Source organism: Maylandia zebra, linkage group LG8 (assembly GCF_041146795.1).
Source record: "Maylandia zebra isolate NMK-2024a linkage group LG8, Mzebra_GT3a, whole genome shotgun sequence".
In the NCBI taxonomy this organism is placed as follows: domain Eukaryota; kingdom Metazoa; phylum Chordata; class Actinopteri; order Cichliformes; family Cichlidae; genus Maylandia; species Maylandia zebra.
Genome location: NC_135174.1, coordinates 29,591,220 through 29,608,841, shown reverse-complemented (window position 1 = coordinate 29,608,841; position 17,622 = coordinate 29,591,220).

The window sequence follows — 17,622 nt, the reverse complement described above, 5'->3', positions numbered from 1 at the left end:
ATTCCAGAAACAGCTTTGCCGATCTGATCAGCTGTTTGTAACACTTCCTACGTCCATCAGCATGAACTATCGCATATCCGCCATGACCTGCCTGAAACCGGAAGTGACATCATTTTGCGGAAATGTAGTTTTTACCATCAGGGCCTCATGAGCTTATACTGGTGTTTTTAAAAGTTATGTTTGGCTTTATGACTTCCTGTGTCATTTCTGGGATGCTTAGGACTCATATTGCACTGCTGGAAATAGTTTATTTTGATGCATATGCTGCTTTTTTGCACTTAATGTAGACATATTATTAAAATTTGGGCTGTAATGGTTGCATTGATGTATAGCAACTTGAAATGCTCCAAAAAATGGCTCCACAGCAGGTAAACATATAATATAAGCTCTGGCGGGCTTGGTTCTATGGTCGGTCTTAAAGGGTTAATCAATTAATAAATCAGCTGATTATCCAGTTGACCACGCTCCACGTCAGCAGCTTGTAGGAGATCCTGGCTGAGTGTCAGTCGCTCCACATAGACTAAAATGTTAAAATGTCCAACTACACTGCTGAAATTAACATGTTTACAGCCTGATAGGAAACAGTCTTAGGGGCGTGGCCTCTTTGACTGACAGGTGGAAGGTGACACAGGCGGCTGTAGCTGCTAGCTTTCTGCTAGCTTCACCTCAGCTAACTGGAGTCCCTGAACTTGACCTCTGGACCATGTTTGTGCTGTTGGAGCCTTTTTGGCAAAGATCTGACCGACCATGGCCTGACAGAGTGCCTGAAACCAACACGGCAGCAGGAAAACACTAACCAGTGGCTATGCATATCCATGTGGTATGCAAAAATAGGAGCTGTGTGGAAGCGCTGACAATAAAACGCGTCTTTATCCGTCTGTGTTTTCCTGAAAGGATTTCACTCCAGAGACGTTAGAAGAACGACTTTGTGGAAGCAGGCGCCTCATGGAGGCTGCTGCTGGTTTGTGTTAAACGCAGATCAACAAAAGGAAAACTTTTGCAGTGTGAGTGCTGTCACTTAGCTGTCGCTCCCCTCTGTGTATGGAAAAACATAAAACAGGTATTGTGGCGAGCAGCGATTGGCCACCGCAGCAACACTTCAGTTCAATCTCTTATTTTTAGGCTCAACCTGCCGTGCGGTGCACTCAGACTGTGATTACACCGTCTTTACTCTCTCTGCAGGAGACGCACTATTCTTCCTCTACTGTTCCTTTTGCATTCCTGTTCTCCGCACCTGCAGGCTCACCTGTGCTTCCTGATGGATTTTGATTGTAATCTCTGCTCCACTTCAGATGTAGAACGCCTTAAGTGGTGCAGGTTTATTTATATAGCTGCACTCGGCGCCTGCCTGGCTGTGCAGAAGGCACAATGTGCCCCCTGCAGGCGGCAGGTAACAGGAAGGCCGATGACCCCGTCAGCGCCTCGCACGCCCGCTCTCTGCTGACGCTGCAGCTCGCTCCTCTTGTTCATTTACAGTGAAGCGCTCGATGTGAGATCACGTTTATCAGCGTGAATAATATTCATACGCCCGGAGGGACGATTTTCAAAAGTGCAAAATGCAGCCACGTGTTTCTGTTTGCATCGTTGGCTAAAGTAGGAATGCGTCCTCTTCATTCCTGCTCTCCGGTTGTCCTGGGACTCCTGCTGTGATTGACACTGTTCTGCTGTGTGGTTTCTGTTATTTTAAAGCGCTATCGAACGCTTTATGTAAGTCAAGGAAGCAGCGTCTGTATATTGAACATTCTGCAGTTAATGTTTTCATCAGGAATGCTGTTTGAAACGGCGCTGACTCAAAGCAGCCATGATGCCGTTCTCCGGTCTCTGATTAGCGCTGAAATCCATCAGCTGAGTGAAATCTGAAGACGCGAGCGCTTCTCGAGGAACATTTGAAGTTCCCCTCACAGCCGGCGGCGGCCCTGCGTGCTAACGATAGCTCTCTGCTTCAATGACGGGACGGCGCTTCATCCTCTGAGTGAAAAAGCAGCGGCGTCTGCACGCTCACGCGGGCGTTCAGCGTTTGCTCAGCTGTCAGTCATTAAGAGCAGGATTGAATATTTTCCAAACCTAATCTCAGACGCGCCGTTCCCTCCTTGTTTGGCAGCTTGGCTTCGTTTCTGCTCGGAGAAGCTCTGGGCAGCCTGAGCGGGACAATCCATCAGAGTTAAAGCAGCCTCTGTGTTTTTATCATTGTGAAACACACAGCAGTGACATCCTACAACTGCGTGATTATCTCATTCATGGAGCAGCATCCTCCAGCTGATGGATGAGTCTTGTTCTGCAGGTCGTTGCCATAAAAATGAAATTCAGACTGATGACAGAAGCTATCAGACAGAAGGTACGTGCAATTTAAGACGACTCAGAATTACTGAAGGAAGCGCGGCTGGTCATAACAGCGCTGAGTCGACACTTCAAGCCGCTTTAAGATATAATTGTGAACCTTTGCTGCCAGCTGCCTTCTGACAGGAAACGCTCCCTGCAACGAAGCGTCAGCGCAACCTCAGCAGCTGACGTTACCGGCAGCCTGTCCTTTGTCTCCGTGCTGGAAATGTTAATTAAAAAGCTTCACGCCCTTTCTTCATCATCGCTTTAACGATGACAGCCAGCTGCTCCATGTAAAGCGGCGCGGCGCTGCCCCCGGTGTTGATTTGTGTACCTGCGCTTGTAAAGCAGCATATGGTGCGTGCTCACAAAATATTCAAACCTGCTTTGTTGGAGCCAGAGGCGACTGTGCATGCAGGGCAGGTGAGCTGATTGTACGTCCCTGTCGGGGCTGCGCGTTCAAACACACATTTCACCTTTTTGCAGCCTTATCTCCACTTTTCAGACCAGAAAACTTGAATATGTTTCTGTGCTGCATTCACAGGACACTGATTCGGCCCAGCTGGACACACATGGCCGAGCACTGAGCAGGAGCCACAGGTTTTTATATGTGGAAGCATCAGGTGATTCCATGTACACTTTTCTCTCTGCACACATTTTATTTGGCAACTTCTTTTTCATCATCAGCTGCCTCTCCAGACAGTCTCTCATCCTACAGCTGAGCCTCATCTCCACCTCTGGACTCCACCTGCTGGTCAGCTTTCTACTCTGCACCATCAGCACATGAGGCTCTCCACCTGCTGCAGTCACAGAACCTGGTGGTGGGATTGTTGGGACTGTGGGTCACCAAAAATGGGGACATAAACCAGGAATACAGAGAAAACGCACCAAGCAGACAATCGCCTATGAGCAAGCACTCGACCTCCGACAGGCTCGAGGAGGAGCTTTTAAAAACACTAGCTCATTGTCGTTATGCATTTCCAGTAATACGATCTTGTTGCAGTCAGTCACATGATACCCTGACGCCCAGGAGGCGGGGCTTTTTCTGATTGGTGATCTCCTCCATGTTGTTTTTAACGTAGCGCTCCTCGGGTAGCTGTTAGCCGGTGGACGCCATATGGAACGCTTTAATCGTTAAAACAGCTCACAGGAAACGTGCCCATCCCTCCTGCTCTGTTATTCCTGCAGAGGAGAAACTAAAGAGGCCTCCTGGGAGGCCCGGCAGTCATCTGCATTCATCAGGAGGGAGGGAGGAACCAAGAGGAAAGATTATTATTAACAAGAAGAAGTGAGGATGGATCAAATTAAGGAAGTAAGATGGAAATGGAGGAAAGGAAAGTAGAGGGGAAAGAATATAAAATCAGCGAGGAGAGAAGGAAAAGGTGGATATGAGAGGGCGTGAGGGCAGCAACGAAGGTGAAAATGACCTGACATTTGGAATTGCATTAAAGAAGAGGAAGAAGTGGCGTTAGTGATAATGATGGTTGATATTTTGCTCCCCTCTGTGGCTTTGATCCCTCTGGAGCAGACTCTCTGCTTTGATGGAGAGCACACGGGGACGGAGCGAGAGGAGGAAGAGGAGCTCTTTCCTTAAGATCGCTTAAACTGCTTGATCAGATCGCAGCGGAGAGAAAACCCACTTCCCCCTCAAACGGCAGTTTCATTTAAATAATTTAAAATCCCCACTGTGTTCAAATATCTTTGCACATTTATATTAACTGCTGACTGGGGAGAAAGGTTCATTATCCAAGCAAAATACGTCTTTTTTTTTTAAGGCTGGATATCTTAAACTGTTCGGGTCACTTCACAATCACAGCATATATAATATATATGATAATTAAAGCTCGCTGCCACTTTGAGAAGTTTCAAACTTCTTTTAACACATTAACATCTTTTACTCGTAGGCCTCTGCAGCAGAACCACAGAGAGATGAAGCTGATGGGTCAAGTTTGTCAGGTGGAAAATCTGGAGCCACACTGACAACATCTGTCTCACTCGTGGATTCCACTTCTTAGATCTTATTTTAACAAAGTTAAAACTCGGAGAAGCTCTGGGGGAAAGCAGCTCGTCGCAGCAGTTTATTGAACTTCTACAAAAAGAGCAGAGTCGATAAACAAGAGATAACAGCAACGTGACCCCAGGGTGTCAAACATTAAACCAACAAAGGGAGCGAGAGACGACACAGCGAGGAAGCAGCAGCTCTGCCGCCTCACTGCTGCCTTTCTTTGGTTCTTCAGCATGAAGTGAGAACCATTCAGTCCAGTATGTGACTCATAACTACGCCCATCAACTTACTGATGAAGAACAGGTGATGATCAGTGAGCAGCAGTGTGTCTTTGAGGATCTCTCGTGATGAGAGAGGAACTGTTAGTCTGGCAGAGGAGTAGGTGAGGGTGGTGCACCACATGTATGAGGACGCTGAGACGGTGGGGCTGAAGGTGGGGGTGGGATTACATCAGTGATCTGAGCTCCTCCTTTGCAGTGGTGATGGACAGGCTGACAGATGAGGTCAGGCAGCAGTGTCTGTGGATCGTGATGTTTGCAGACGACACTGTGATCTGTTAGATGACGGAGCTGGTGGAGGAGAGCCTGGAGAGGTGGAGGTGTGCTCCAGAGAGGAAGAACAAAAGTCAGAAAGAATACGTGTGAGAATGAGAGGGAGACAGGTGGACATGGAAGGAGCAGAGGCAGTGAAGGTGGTCCAGGACGTGCAGAGGAGGAGGAGCTTTCTGATTGGTCGCCCCTCCCTGAGCCTGGTTCTGTGGGAGTTTTCTTCCTGTTTAAAGGGGGCGTTTCCTTCCCACTGTGTTGGGGTCATCTCATATCCACGTGAAGTGTTTGTGTGGCCAGTGTTTCAGACTGTGGTCCATTTTGAATGCTTATTTTTGTTTCTCTTGTTTAAATGTGCCACACTGCAGCTTTCAGATAGCAGACGATCAGAGTCAGCGCAGGGCTGCTCAGCGTACTGACCCCTCCCTCTGTCTACCAGAGGACAGCAAAGCTAGAGGATCAAAGAAGACATAGAAACGTATTGTTTCAGTTCTGGTTTGCTTTTAGAAGATATTTGTTGTTGGATCATCTCAGCACTTCTCATCCTGGTAAAGCCTACCCAGCAGCAGAGTTCAGGCCTCTAGTCTCTCTATTCTGAGGCTCCCGGACATCTTCCTCTCCTCTGGGACTTTTGTGTCTCTTTATTTCACCTGAGAGCTCAGCCCGGTCAGGGCGCTATCGCTATTCTGCCATTCATGTCTGCAGAAGGAGATTAGAGGCACTTTCAGCTGTCGATGCTGCTGCTTTGTCACCAGCTGTAACTTCCCCGAGGGAGTGGGAGCCCTGCGGGGACTCCTTTCACCAAATACAGAATTATTAGCCTCAGATGTCCGTCCCCACATGTCAGAGGCAACCTGTGCTTACAAAGGATGGACGAGAGCTTTCACCCTCTGCCAGGCTGAAGAGTCACTTAAAGAAATGGAAAACAGATGTGGGGAGTGACGGTTCTCACAGAGGCTTCTTTGCTGTTACTGATCTTTTAAGGAAGAATGTCGGTGTATGTGTGTTGTGTCTGCATCCATCACTTTTCAGCATAGTTACAAAAGTTCATGTGAAAAGCTTAGCAGTGGGATATCAAGCAGTAATCTATGCTCCTTAAAAAAGCCCACATGCAGTTTCTCTGATGCCCACTTGAGGCTCCACACCGGAGTCACTGTGTTAACCTCACAGCAGAAATAATCGACTTAGCCCAAACCTGCTAATGGTGATGAATAAGTTTGTAACTCCTCTACTTAAACTGTTGTTTCCTCACCAGAAGTCAGGTTGAATTAGGTTGCACTGGTAATGTTGCCACTATAATGCTAATGGCTAATCATTAGCCTTATTAAATAGTATTGATGTGTAAAAACGATTGTCGGGAACAAAGTGCTAACAAACGTAGGTTTAAGTTGTCCTCTGTTATAATCCAAACTCTAGCTCTGCGTTTTTATAATATTTACTTAATTTCTACAAAGTTTTAGCAATCGGGGAAGAAAGAAATTCAATTCAGCGCCAAATCACAACAGTTGCCTGAAGGTGCTTTATATTGTAAGGTCGACCCTACAATAATACATACAGAGAAAAACCCAACAATCATATGACCCCCTATGAACAAGCACTTTGGCGACAGTGGGAAGGAAAAACTCCCTTTTAACAGGAAGAAACCTCCAGCAGAACCAGGCTGAGGGAGGGGCGGGGCCATCTGCTGTGATTGGTTGGGGTGAGAGAAGGAAGACAATTATTGTAACTTGTATTATCCAAAAACATCCTTTTATAGGTCTCGTCCAAAATGGCCTAGGTTAGTGTTACATGGTTAAACTCAACCGAATTACTTTTTTCCTTTTTGTTATTCTTATTGTAGAGAAAACTGTGGAGTGAAAAAAGTACAACAACGTGTAAATACGTTGGACTCTCGTTCCCTTTGAAATGCTTGTTTCAACTTTGGGAAGTCAAAGTTCAGCTTTGACAGCAATTAGAATAAGTCCGTCTGCAACCTGTTTGTGAATCAACTGTGAAAAAGAGAACTGCAAGTCTTTTATTATCAGATTACCTTTAACTACTCTGCTACAGCATGGAGTTTGTACTACAGAACCTCAGAGACCTGAATTTGAAATCGCTCCACTGATGGTGACGTAGTTGCTGCACGATGCCTGTTCTAACGCTGCTTAGCAACAGGACACGAGCAGCTGAGTCCCCACATCCCAGGCTCATCGATGATAATCGACTCAGATCGATTAAAACATGCAGGCAAACTGTCTTTGTTTAGACATGATTCACGAGTTGGTTTTAAACCTCCACAGATCCATCTGAGAGTCTCACAGTGATTGTTGGCAGACAAGTTTTCCTTGCAGTCAGAACTGGCGGCCCAAAGCTGACCTGTGGGTGAACAGCTGTTACAACTATTTGCAGTTGGTCACCAGATGTGAAAAAATCAGTGCATCACCAGTAACCACCAAACTTCCATAATAGACTATGTGCACGTTAGCATATGCTACTTCCGGTGCGGAAACTCCTGTGGGGAGCTTTGTTTCCGGTATCCTATTCGCGCCTGGTTTACGGTCCAAAACAAGCAAATGAATGAATCAAGCGGCGATTTACATTTCTATAGATGTCTCGGGCATTTACCCAATATATCTGTAAATGATGTTCATCGACTTGTCGATATTTTCCCCCCGCGCCTCAGAGCAAAAGAGAAAAGGATTCAGATGTTATATTTCTCAGCTGTCCCTCGTTTATCGCGGGTGTTATGTTCTAAAAATAACCAGCGAGAGGTGAAATCAAGGAGCCGATTTTATTTTTGACGGTGCAAAACGTTTGGTGGACATCGTGGACATACAGCGCTGCACTTCAGAGTCACACTGCTAGCATCGATGCAGCGATTCTGTGCTGTACAGGAGAGACGGAGGAGATCGTCTGCAGCGATCAGGACGCAGGACACAATGTGACGTAAAAATAAGCAGCAAACTTGCACTAAAAAATCTGTGAAACAGCGAGGTGAAAGGTGAACCGTGTTATAGCGAGGGACCGCTGTCATTTTTAAGCTAAGTCACAACATACCCTTCGTACATACTAATGTATAGAAACCCTTACAATCATTCATTTTTGTGTGGCTTTTTTCACGGTTTGTTAACATGCTGTGTAGGTGTGTACTTGACGAGCTGATCTCGACATAACGGGAAACATCTGGTTTGACTGTTCTTCACCTGTAGTCTGAATGCTGAACATTTGCCTGTTTAGATCATGATACCAGTCACTATACAGAGATGCTTCTGAGTGTGGACGATGTGTCTTCTGCTGCAGTGATGCAGTTCTGCTTGTGTTGAGTGATGTAAACAACTGATCGATCTAAATGCTTTAAACGTCAAAGTTGATCATTAGATTTTTTTATGACACAACAGCGGTGAGTGTTCCCACCTTCTCTTTGTAACTTAACGCCATCTTTCTGTTTTTGAGGTTTGGACATGGTTTTGGAGGATATCTTCGCAGCAGCGATTGACCGCAAAGTAAAGCTACCAGAAATGCACAACCCCACATCCGGTCCCAAACCAGGAAGTTAGCATTTTCTCGTGCACAGGGTCTCTTCTAAAAAGATTGCTGTCCTGTTTTTGTTCCTTGGAAAAGTGATTTTTCACAGGACAAACAGATTAAGTTGTATCGAAAAAGCCTATAAAAGTTTGAAATGCAGCTCATTTATACGTGTAGACACCCTGTGTTTGGACGAAATCAGAGATTCAGAGAGTATGAGAAGAGGAGGAGGGACTATTGAAAGAGGGGGGAAGATGAAAAGAGCAACAAGGACAATGTGAAATAAGCTGTAATGTGAGAAGAGACGAGTCAATGGAAAAGTGTGTATTGTGCATGTGAGTGGGAGTCATAACTTCCTTTGAAATATTCATGCTTGTTGGCCGAGGTGCGAACATCTCGCTGTGACATCAAACAGCCGCCGCCAAAAGCTTATTCTTCTGCGAGCGCGTGCTTAGTCACGGTCCCATAGAACACGCATTTTATACTGACTCCAACCTTTCCTCCATCACCGGCCGGCGCACAATGGTCCGATCCTCCATGAATAGTGCATGACATTGTGTCCGTAACCTTTGGAAAGGTGCCGACAGGAATTCAGAGGAGGAAGCGAAAGATGAATTCGCTGCTCTTTCTCGAACAGCAGGACTTCTTCCTTTCAATAACCTCCTTCAGCACAGTCCAATAAAAGGTGTGTATGTCTTCAAGGTAATTATTTCTCTCTTGGTCTCTGAAATTGGGGTTCAGATAAGTTTGGTGTGCGTCTTCGTGCGCGTCTTCGTGCGCGTCTCCACTCGCGCCGTCTTCCACCTTGATTTCACGCCACAGAAGAAAACAACAAAGATAATTTTGTGGGTTGTTTTTCCATCGCCGGCTTTTCAGACTGCAATTTCATGAAAGTTTTTCACAGGAATTCAGAAAGTAAAACTCATCCAGCTGTGTTCAGTGGAGCGTGGTGGAGAGGCAGAATCACACAGACGCCGTCCGTGTTTGTAAATGAAGCAGCTGGGCCGAGCGCCGCCTGATTACCTCAACGTCAAACTGTGTGCAAAAAGTCAAGTTGAAAGTAAAATGACTCCAAAACCAGTTTATTATAGTAATATCACTCAGTCAGTATTTTAAAGTGCTGAAACTTTGTATTTTTGCTTCTGTGCTGTGATTTGTGAAAAAAACACAAATATTATTAAAGTGAAATTTTTGCGACGCGTGTAGAAAATGTAAAAAATGTAACGTCTTTCAACTAAAGTGACGCATTAACTGGACTTAGAGCCTATTCCATACAACACCCTCCAGGTACTATATCAACCCAGCATAATTTAAATATACAGCTGGCTCTGCAGTCAGTGGACCTTTACTACAGCCTCCGTCAGTGCATGGTTGTGGGTCTGTGGTGTCTGGTTTAATCACTGAACGGCTGCTCTGTTGGGTCATTATCTGTTTGCACTGTGGAAAGTATAACCCACTGGTCTCACTTTGCTTCTATGAGTCCCATCATCTGTAAAACACCAGTGACCAGTTCCACTGCCACCTCCAGCCTGTCTGACAGATGATGTGGGGCGCCTCAGATCGTCGTCTCTTTGATCTGGTGGCCTGATGCACCTTCCTCCCTGAGAGAGCTCTCGACTTGGTTTGATTTTGTTGTTTCTTCAAGAAACTTGAAAAATCCAATCGTTTTTTCTGTCCACGCTCCTTAGAAATCATTGAATTCAGGTGTGCTGACCCGGGGTGAGATCTAAACCTGCAGGACACCGGCCCTCGAGGCCTGGAGTTGGACAGCCCTGACCTACACAGATCCTCCACTGTAGTGTTGTTCTGGGGTCTTTCAGGCCTTTGTGTCTCAGTTATTGTGAAAACACTTAAAATAAATATCTTATCATCGTGTTTTATTAATTGATTCACAACTGTACTGTATTCTTGTGAACACCAGCCGCTCCTACCTCAGTGAATAACTCATTACTGTTACTAACTGAATGTCTTTAAGTTCTTGTTTTTGGAGATTGGTGATCAGATTTTTAACCAGCATTTAATTTTTGAGCCTCACATCTGTGAGCTCATCCAGTCTTGTTTCTTTGTTGATAAGAAAAACTCAAAAGCTTTGCTGTCCGCAAAGAACTTTGAACACTTTTCTCTAGCGTACGTGAAGACGTAAGCTAGTCTCCTTATCTAATGTGTCGATGGTCCACCGTACGGCAGCTCGGCTGCCAGCAGGAACTAGCCTGAAAAGGTGGTTCTGTTCCTGTCTGCTGCAGTCTGCATGCCAAAGTATCCTTGGGCAAGGCACTGAGCACAGAGTTGCTGAATGCAGTTGGACAGAAAACAGTGAAACACAGACAAAATCACAGCGCAACATAAACACAAGTCCATTCAAGTTTTCCTTCATGCTTTGACCTGATTTCTGGTTGCAGTTCACAGCAAATGTTGGCACTGAAGTATGTGTGAATGATTCTATTCAAAGCAAAAAATAAAGAACTGAAGGTAATATTCAGAGTATGTTTTTTTGAAAGAAGGAAGTTATAATTCAGAAGCTCAGAGGGGATCGGGCGTTTGCGGTGGCAGCACCAAAATTGTGGAATGAGTTGCCTTTACATGTTAGAGAGGCAGCTTCCTTATCTGTTTTTAAATCACGTCTTAAAACATATTTATTAACCTTGGCTTTTAGCACAGCAGGACTTGTTCATGTCTCTTAATATGTTTTCTTATTAATTATATTGTTTTCAATTTTAAGATATTTTAAACTGTTTCCTCTCTGTTTTATATTTGTAGCACTTTGGTCAACATTGTTGGATGTAAAGTGCGTTATAAATAAAGATGCTATTTAAGGGGTTTTTGTAACTTTGTACTGCAAGAAAAAGCTTTTGTTTCTGTGCGTGGAGTGAAACTGGAACAGTTTGAAGCAACGTCCAAACATAAAACAGTTCAAAAAGAGTTATAAAAATATGATCTTCTCAAACTATAAAGAAAAAGAAAATACTGAAATTAAGTGAATGTCACTATTTAAAAAATTTCATGATGTGATATTATAGTATATCAGAAATCTGTTCACTGTTTTTATTACAGGTTATATCAGTAAGGAAGCTGACTAAACATTAACTTATGGCAAAGGGGTGGGATTAAATAAGATGTACTTCCTCCCACTTCCTTTCAACTTGTAAATGAATCAGTACGGTAGCGATATTGAAATGTATTGACTTTTCTATATTTTTTTTTCTCTCTGTTATTTTCTAAATGTACCTGCATGTTGTTTACATGTTTGAAATAAATAAATAAATTAACAAATCCTAGCACTTCTGCCCGACTGCATTTATGCTGACACGTGTGTCAAGAGAACACGGAGCAGAGTGACTGTTCAGGGTGTGCCAGGTGCTCTGACGGGACGTAGGGGCAAACCGATGAAAGCAGCCGTCACACACTTTTTCATTGGTCAACACGCTCCTTGCTCCGCGAGTGTTGCAGCGCAGCAGACGATCGCTGACGCAGAACCGACGTCGGCAAAGATTCACTAAATCTTTCCCACCAAGAGTCATATCCAGCTCCTTATAGAAAGATTTACACAAACAGGCAGCATTGTTTTTAACTGCGGGGGCTCCGGTAATGTCGTTTTCACTGCTGCACTTTATTGAATTGATTCCTTGCAAAGTATCCTCTTTGTGATTATTACAGCATTGCATCCGTGTGGGAGCGATAGTAGTTACTGGACCAAGAAATCGACTCTTGAGCTGGCGGCCTCTTCCTTTGTCAGGTCCGGTACTGTCCGGATCGATAGAGCACTCTGCGCTGTAATTTTTTTTAAGTGCTTCCCATTTTCACTCTCTGTGCCTCGACTCTTTCAGGGGTTACTTTCTTACACGCCTGACATATTTCTCAAAATTAAATGTCTCCTCAGTAATTCTTCTAAGAATCGCAGTGATTGATTAAACCTGCAGATCATTTATTAAAACTGCTGATGTGCACTGTCCTCAACAGTTTTTCTTTCAGGCAGACTTCCCCAAAACTCTAGAGCAATACACTCTGTCAGCTCCCTCCGAAATCCTTAAAAATCAATCTATAAGTCGGTTTATGGCCCGTCAGAACTCGTCTGTGAGACGTGTCCGACCACGCAGGAAATCAAAAGGGTTTAAAGTTGTTACGAACAGCCTCACTTGAAGATGGAGTGGAAATCCGTCCGTCATTGCGAGCGGGGAGCCGTGATATTGTTCAAAGGTGATTTTCAGACACTCTCTAGTCATAGCGTTGTTCACACGAAGAGTTGAGCTCTGTCCTTTGCACACCTCACCGGTCGCAGATTGAAGAGAGTGTCGGGGGGGTGAGTCTACTTCCTGGCCGAGGTTTTATGCTGACCTTTCTGTCTGCTCTTTGAAATGACATTAAATATCCTTGATATCACTCGGCCCTCCTCCCCGTCTGATACCATCAGGCCGGAGTGTTGAAACTGGAAATTGAAACCTGCAGTAAAGCTCCGGCTCCCAGCAGCTCCGCCGGCGAGGCTGCAGGGTGTGCAGACTTGATGTCACGGAGCGAACGATTCAATTATCTGATATTATTATCGGTGCCGATGCCCGTATCTGACTTCAGAGTCGGACGCTGCGAGTTTTCTGCCTGTATTCAGACTGACTGAAGGTGTGACGCCGTGTGTGAGCGACGTGTTAATCTGGAATGTGCTGAGGTGGTTGGATGGATATATCAGCGGCTGTCGAGACATTTATATCAAAAGGTATTTTCAGCCTTTTTTTGCCGTTTTCTTTTGCTAATTTAGATTTTTTTTTTAAATCTGGCCAATTTGAAATCATAGAAATGAACCCTGCAGATAACGAACTGCTACAAAGCACCAGAAGGTGGAGCCGCTTTCTTCTTGAGTAAGTAAGTAAAATTTATTTATATAGCACTTTTTAAGACAAAAACGCTGTTACAAAGTGCTTCACAAGAAGACAAGTCAAACAAACAATATAGCAACATAAAGGAAGTATAAAAGCATATCAAACAAGCAATAGTACAATATAAATATACAATAAAACAACATATTACGCATTAACATTACCCAAATGCCTGTCTAAACAGATGAGTTTTAAGCTGTTTTTTAAAGAGGCCACCGTGTCGATGGTGCGTAGTGGTCAGAGCGAGAGCTGCTGATCCACATTCATCATGCATGTGTTCATTCATTTTATCTGCGCTGACTTTAAGATCAAATAATTAGGAGGCAGAAGCTCGGGCTCGGGTGGTGTCCCCGCACTGGCTCGTAATTGGTTATTTACAAGTGCTGATGGTATTAGTTTATTTTGGACCAGTCACTGCTGTACTGTAATGTTAACTTAACTTTAACTCCAACCTAACATTTTCTTCCATTTGAGTTCAGCTCATTCCTTTTGATCAACTTGAGCTATTTTGAATATGAAGCACCTGCTTTTTAAAAGTTACAATACGTATAATTGAAACTGGACACACAGGTCTGTGTTCTCGGTGACATCAAGAATCTGTGGAAGATTCATTTTCTGTGCTAAATTTTTACCAATGAGCTAAAAATATGAATGCATGTAAATACCGCAGCTGGTTATCTGTAGCTGCGGCTCTTCGGACTATCCTGTTCATCCAGTGCTGTGGAAACACTTTGGGGTTCTGGTGTGATCGCTGCACAAGCCGAGCTCCATGAACATGTTGTTGGATAGGTTTGGTGTCGTGGAATCAAACATCTCTGAGATGAACCAGAAGCATCAGTGTCTGACCACAAATGCTCCTCTGGATGAACAACATTTCCCACAGACTCCAAAAGCATGTAGGAAGCCTTCCCGGAAGACAGTCACAGCTCCAAGTGCATATTAGTGCCCGCGGGAATGCAATGATAAAAGCTCCTGTAGGTCAATTAAAGGAACACCTGTGTGCTTTGGTGGTTTAACAGTACACCTGCTGCTTCTCGTTTAGGAGAAAACTCCAGAGGGAAGCTTTTAATTTGAAGTTCAGGATTAAATGTAAATCAGTCTTTGTCATGGTTCTAGCTTGGTGCGCTGCTATTGGTTAGAAACGTCCGTGATTCAAGTTCCCGTTACTTCGACTGCAGCTCTTTCCTCCTCTCTGTGTTCAAACCATCAGCTTCAGCCCAGAGGGGATTTTGCTGGGCTGCGCTCTCTACGGTGTCCTGTGGTTTTCAGGGCTCCGCAGCTTCCCTCACACCTTTGTCTTTATTTTCTCACCGGGAACAAAGAACACGCAGCTCTCAGGTGAACACAAAGTCTGAACATGGAGCTTGTTTCTGCTCCTCTCTTTTCTCTCTGGGCACCTTCCTTCCAGCTCTCTAAATTGCATGCCTCCTCTGCCAGTCAGTAGAGGAGGCATGCAATCATTTGTTGTTATTCTCTGCTGGAAATTGCCTCCATGTTGATTTCAGAATAGCTCTCTCGCAGCACTCTTTCCCTCTGGGATGTAGTGGACGTGAAAACGACCCGTCGCTGACTCGGAGTCCCGCTCGAGTGCAAGCTATCTGTATGCACGCCCTCCGTTGCACGCGTTAATTACATGTTTGGTTCTGGTGATTTGTTTCAAGTCATCATGGCGATCGATTGTGTCTCACTTACTTGAGCTCGCGGTTCTACTTTTATGACCATTGAAACAGCCTCTTGTGGCTTCAGTGACTTCTTCAGGAGGGCACCTGTCCAGTGCATAATGCAGAGACTAGAAGACTTTAATCCTGTGATAAATCAGATCCTAAGAGTTCAGTTCAGTTAGAGTAGGTCTGAACTCGACTCGACTGCACATGTTCCAAGTGTAGCAGACTCCTGGAAGCCAGTTGAGACGTTGCAGTTACCTTAGAATAGAATAGAATAGAATAGAATAGAATAGAATAGAATAGACAAAGACTATCACAACGTTTCCCAACCAGAAGCCGTGGATGGATAAAACCATCCGCGACGCTCTGAGATCCCGCACCGCTGCCTACAACACGGGACTCATGACGGGGGACATGGACCCGTACAAAGCCGCGTCATATAACGTGCGGAGGGCGGTGAAAGAGGCGAAGCAGCGCTACGGGAGGAAACTAGAGTCACAACTCCAACAGAGTGACTCTAGGAGCCTGTGGCGGGGACTAAGGACAATAACGGACTATAAAGCACCAACAACCGGTATGACGAACGCGGCCGTGACTCTGGCAGACGAGCTGAACACTTTCTATGCTCGCTTCGAGGCTGCAGCTAAGGTCTCCAACAATGCTAGTGTTAGCGGCGCTAACGGCTGCAGACAGGAAGATACTGCCAGCACCGGAAACGTGCTCGTCATCTCCGAGCATGAAGTAAGGAGAGCCTTCAAGAGAGTGAACACCAGGAAAGCAGCAGGACCAGACGGCATCCCAGGTCGTATCCTCAGAGACTGCGCATACCAGCTAGCTCCTGTGTTCACTGAGATATTCAACATCTCTCTATCTCAGTCGGTGATCCCCACATGCTTCAAAGAGTCCATCATTGTTCCTGTCCCGAAGAAACCCCACCCTGCTTCTCTCAATGACTATCGCCCTGTAGCCCTCACCTCAGTAGTGATGAAGTGCTTTGAACGCCTGGTCAGAGACTTCATCATTTCTTCACTACCAGACACACTGGACCCACTACAGTTCGCTTACCGTCCAAATCGTTCCACAGACGATGCCATCTCTCATCTCCTCCACACATCACTCACTCACTTGGACACTAGAAGGGGGAATTATGTTAAAATGCTCTTCATAGACTACAGCTCTGCATTTAACACCATAATTCCCTCCACACTCACCACCAAGCTGGAGCATCTGGGACTCAGCTCATCTATGTGTCAGTGGATCTCCAACTTCCTAACTGGCAGACCACAGGCAGTAAGGATGGGCGGACATGTCTCAGCCTCCACCACTCTCAGCACTGGAGCCCCCCAGGGGTGTGTTCTGAGCCCCCTGCTGTACTCTTTGTACACATATGACTGTGTGGCCACTACCAGCTCCACCACCATCATCAAGTTTGCTGACGACACCGTCGTGGTGGGCCTGATCTCTGATAACAACGAGACGGCCTACCTGAAGGAGATTAGGAATCTGGAGAACTGGTGCCAGAGGAACAACCTCCTTCTAAACGTCAGTAAGACAAAGGAGCTGATAGTGGACTTCAGCACTAAGCAGGAGAGGAACTACCAGACCCCCGTCATCAACGAGTGCCCAGTGGAGAGAGTGGACAGCTTCAAATACCTCGGAGTTCACATCACGCAAGACCTGTCATGGTCCTGTCACATCAACACCGTGGTGAAAAAGGCCCGACAGCGTCTCTACCACCTCAGACGCTTGAGAGACTTCCAACTGCCCTCCAAGGTGCTCAGGAACTTTTACTCGTGCACCATAGAGAGCATCCTGGCGGGAAACATCTTAACCTGGTTCGGGAACAGCACCATGCAGGACAGACGAGCTCTACAGAGGGTTGTGCGGTCAGCTGAGCGCACCATCCGCTCCGAGCTCCCTGACCTGCACTCAATCTACAGCAGGCGGTGCCGGACCAAGGCCAGGAAGATGGTGAAGGACCTCAGCCATCCCAACAACAGACTGTTCTCTCTGCTGAGGTCAGGAAAGCGATTCCGCTCCCTGAAGACCAACACAGAGAGACTGAGGAGGAGCTTCTTCCCGCAGGCGATACGGTCTCTCAATCACACCACCACACAGTACTGACCCACACATATGGTTCTTACACACACACTGGACTTTCTGGACTTTGGTTTTGCACAACACTGGTCACTATATTCTTCATTTCCGGTTAATACTTGTACAGCTGCTGTTATTGTGTATATATTTATTTATATTTAGATTTCTTCATACATTCTTATATAGTTCTATATTGTGTATTTTGTTGTACAGTTATTTTATTTTCAACTTTAATTTATATATTTTATCTTATTCTTCCCAGTTAAATTTACCCTTCATTCTAATTTGTGTTGTACAGTTATTTCATTTTTAACCTTAATTTATATTTTATTCCTTCCTAGTTAAATTGACCCTTTTTAATTTTTCATATTTATTTCCTATCTTATTCATAGCCTTTTCCTTTTTTGTTTTCTTTAGGTCACGAGCAGTTGTCCAAGCATTTCACTACATATCGTACTGTGTATGACTGTGTACGTGACAAATAAAATTTGAATTTGAATTTGAATTTTAGAATAGAATAGAATAGCCTTTATTGTCATTGTACAGAGTACAACGACATTGGAGTGCCACTCCCTTGGTGCAAGTTTCAATAATAAATATAAATATAAAAGGACAAAAAAAAA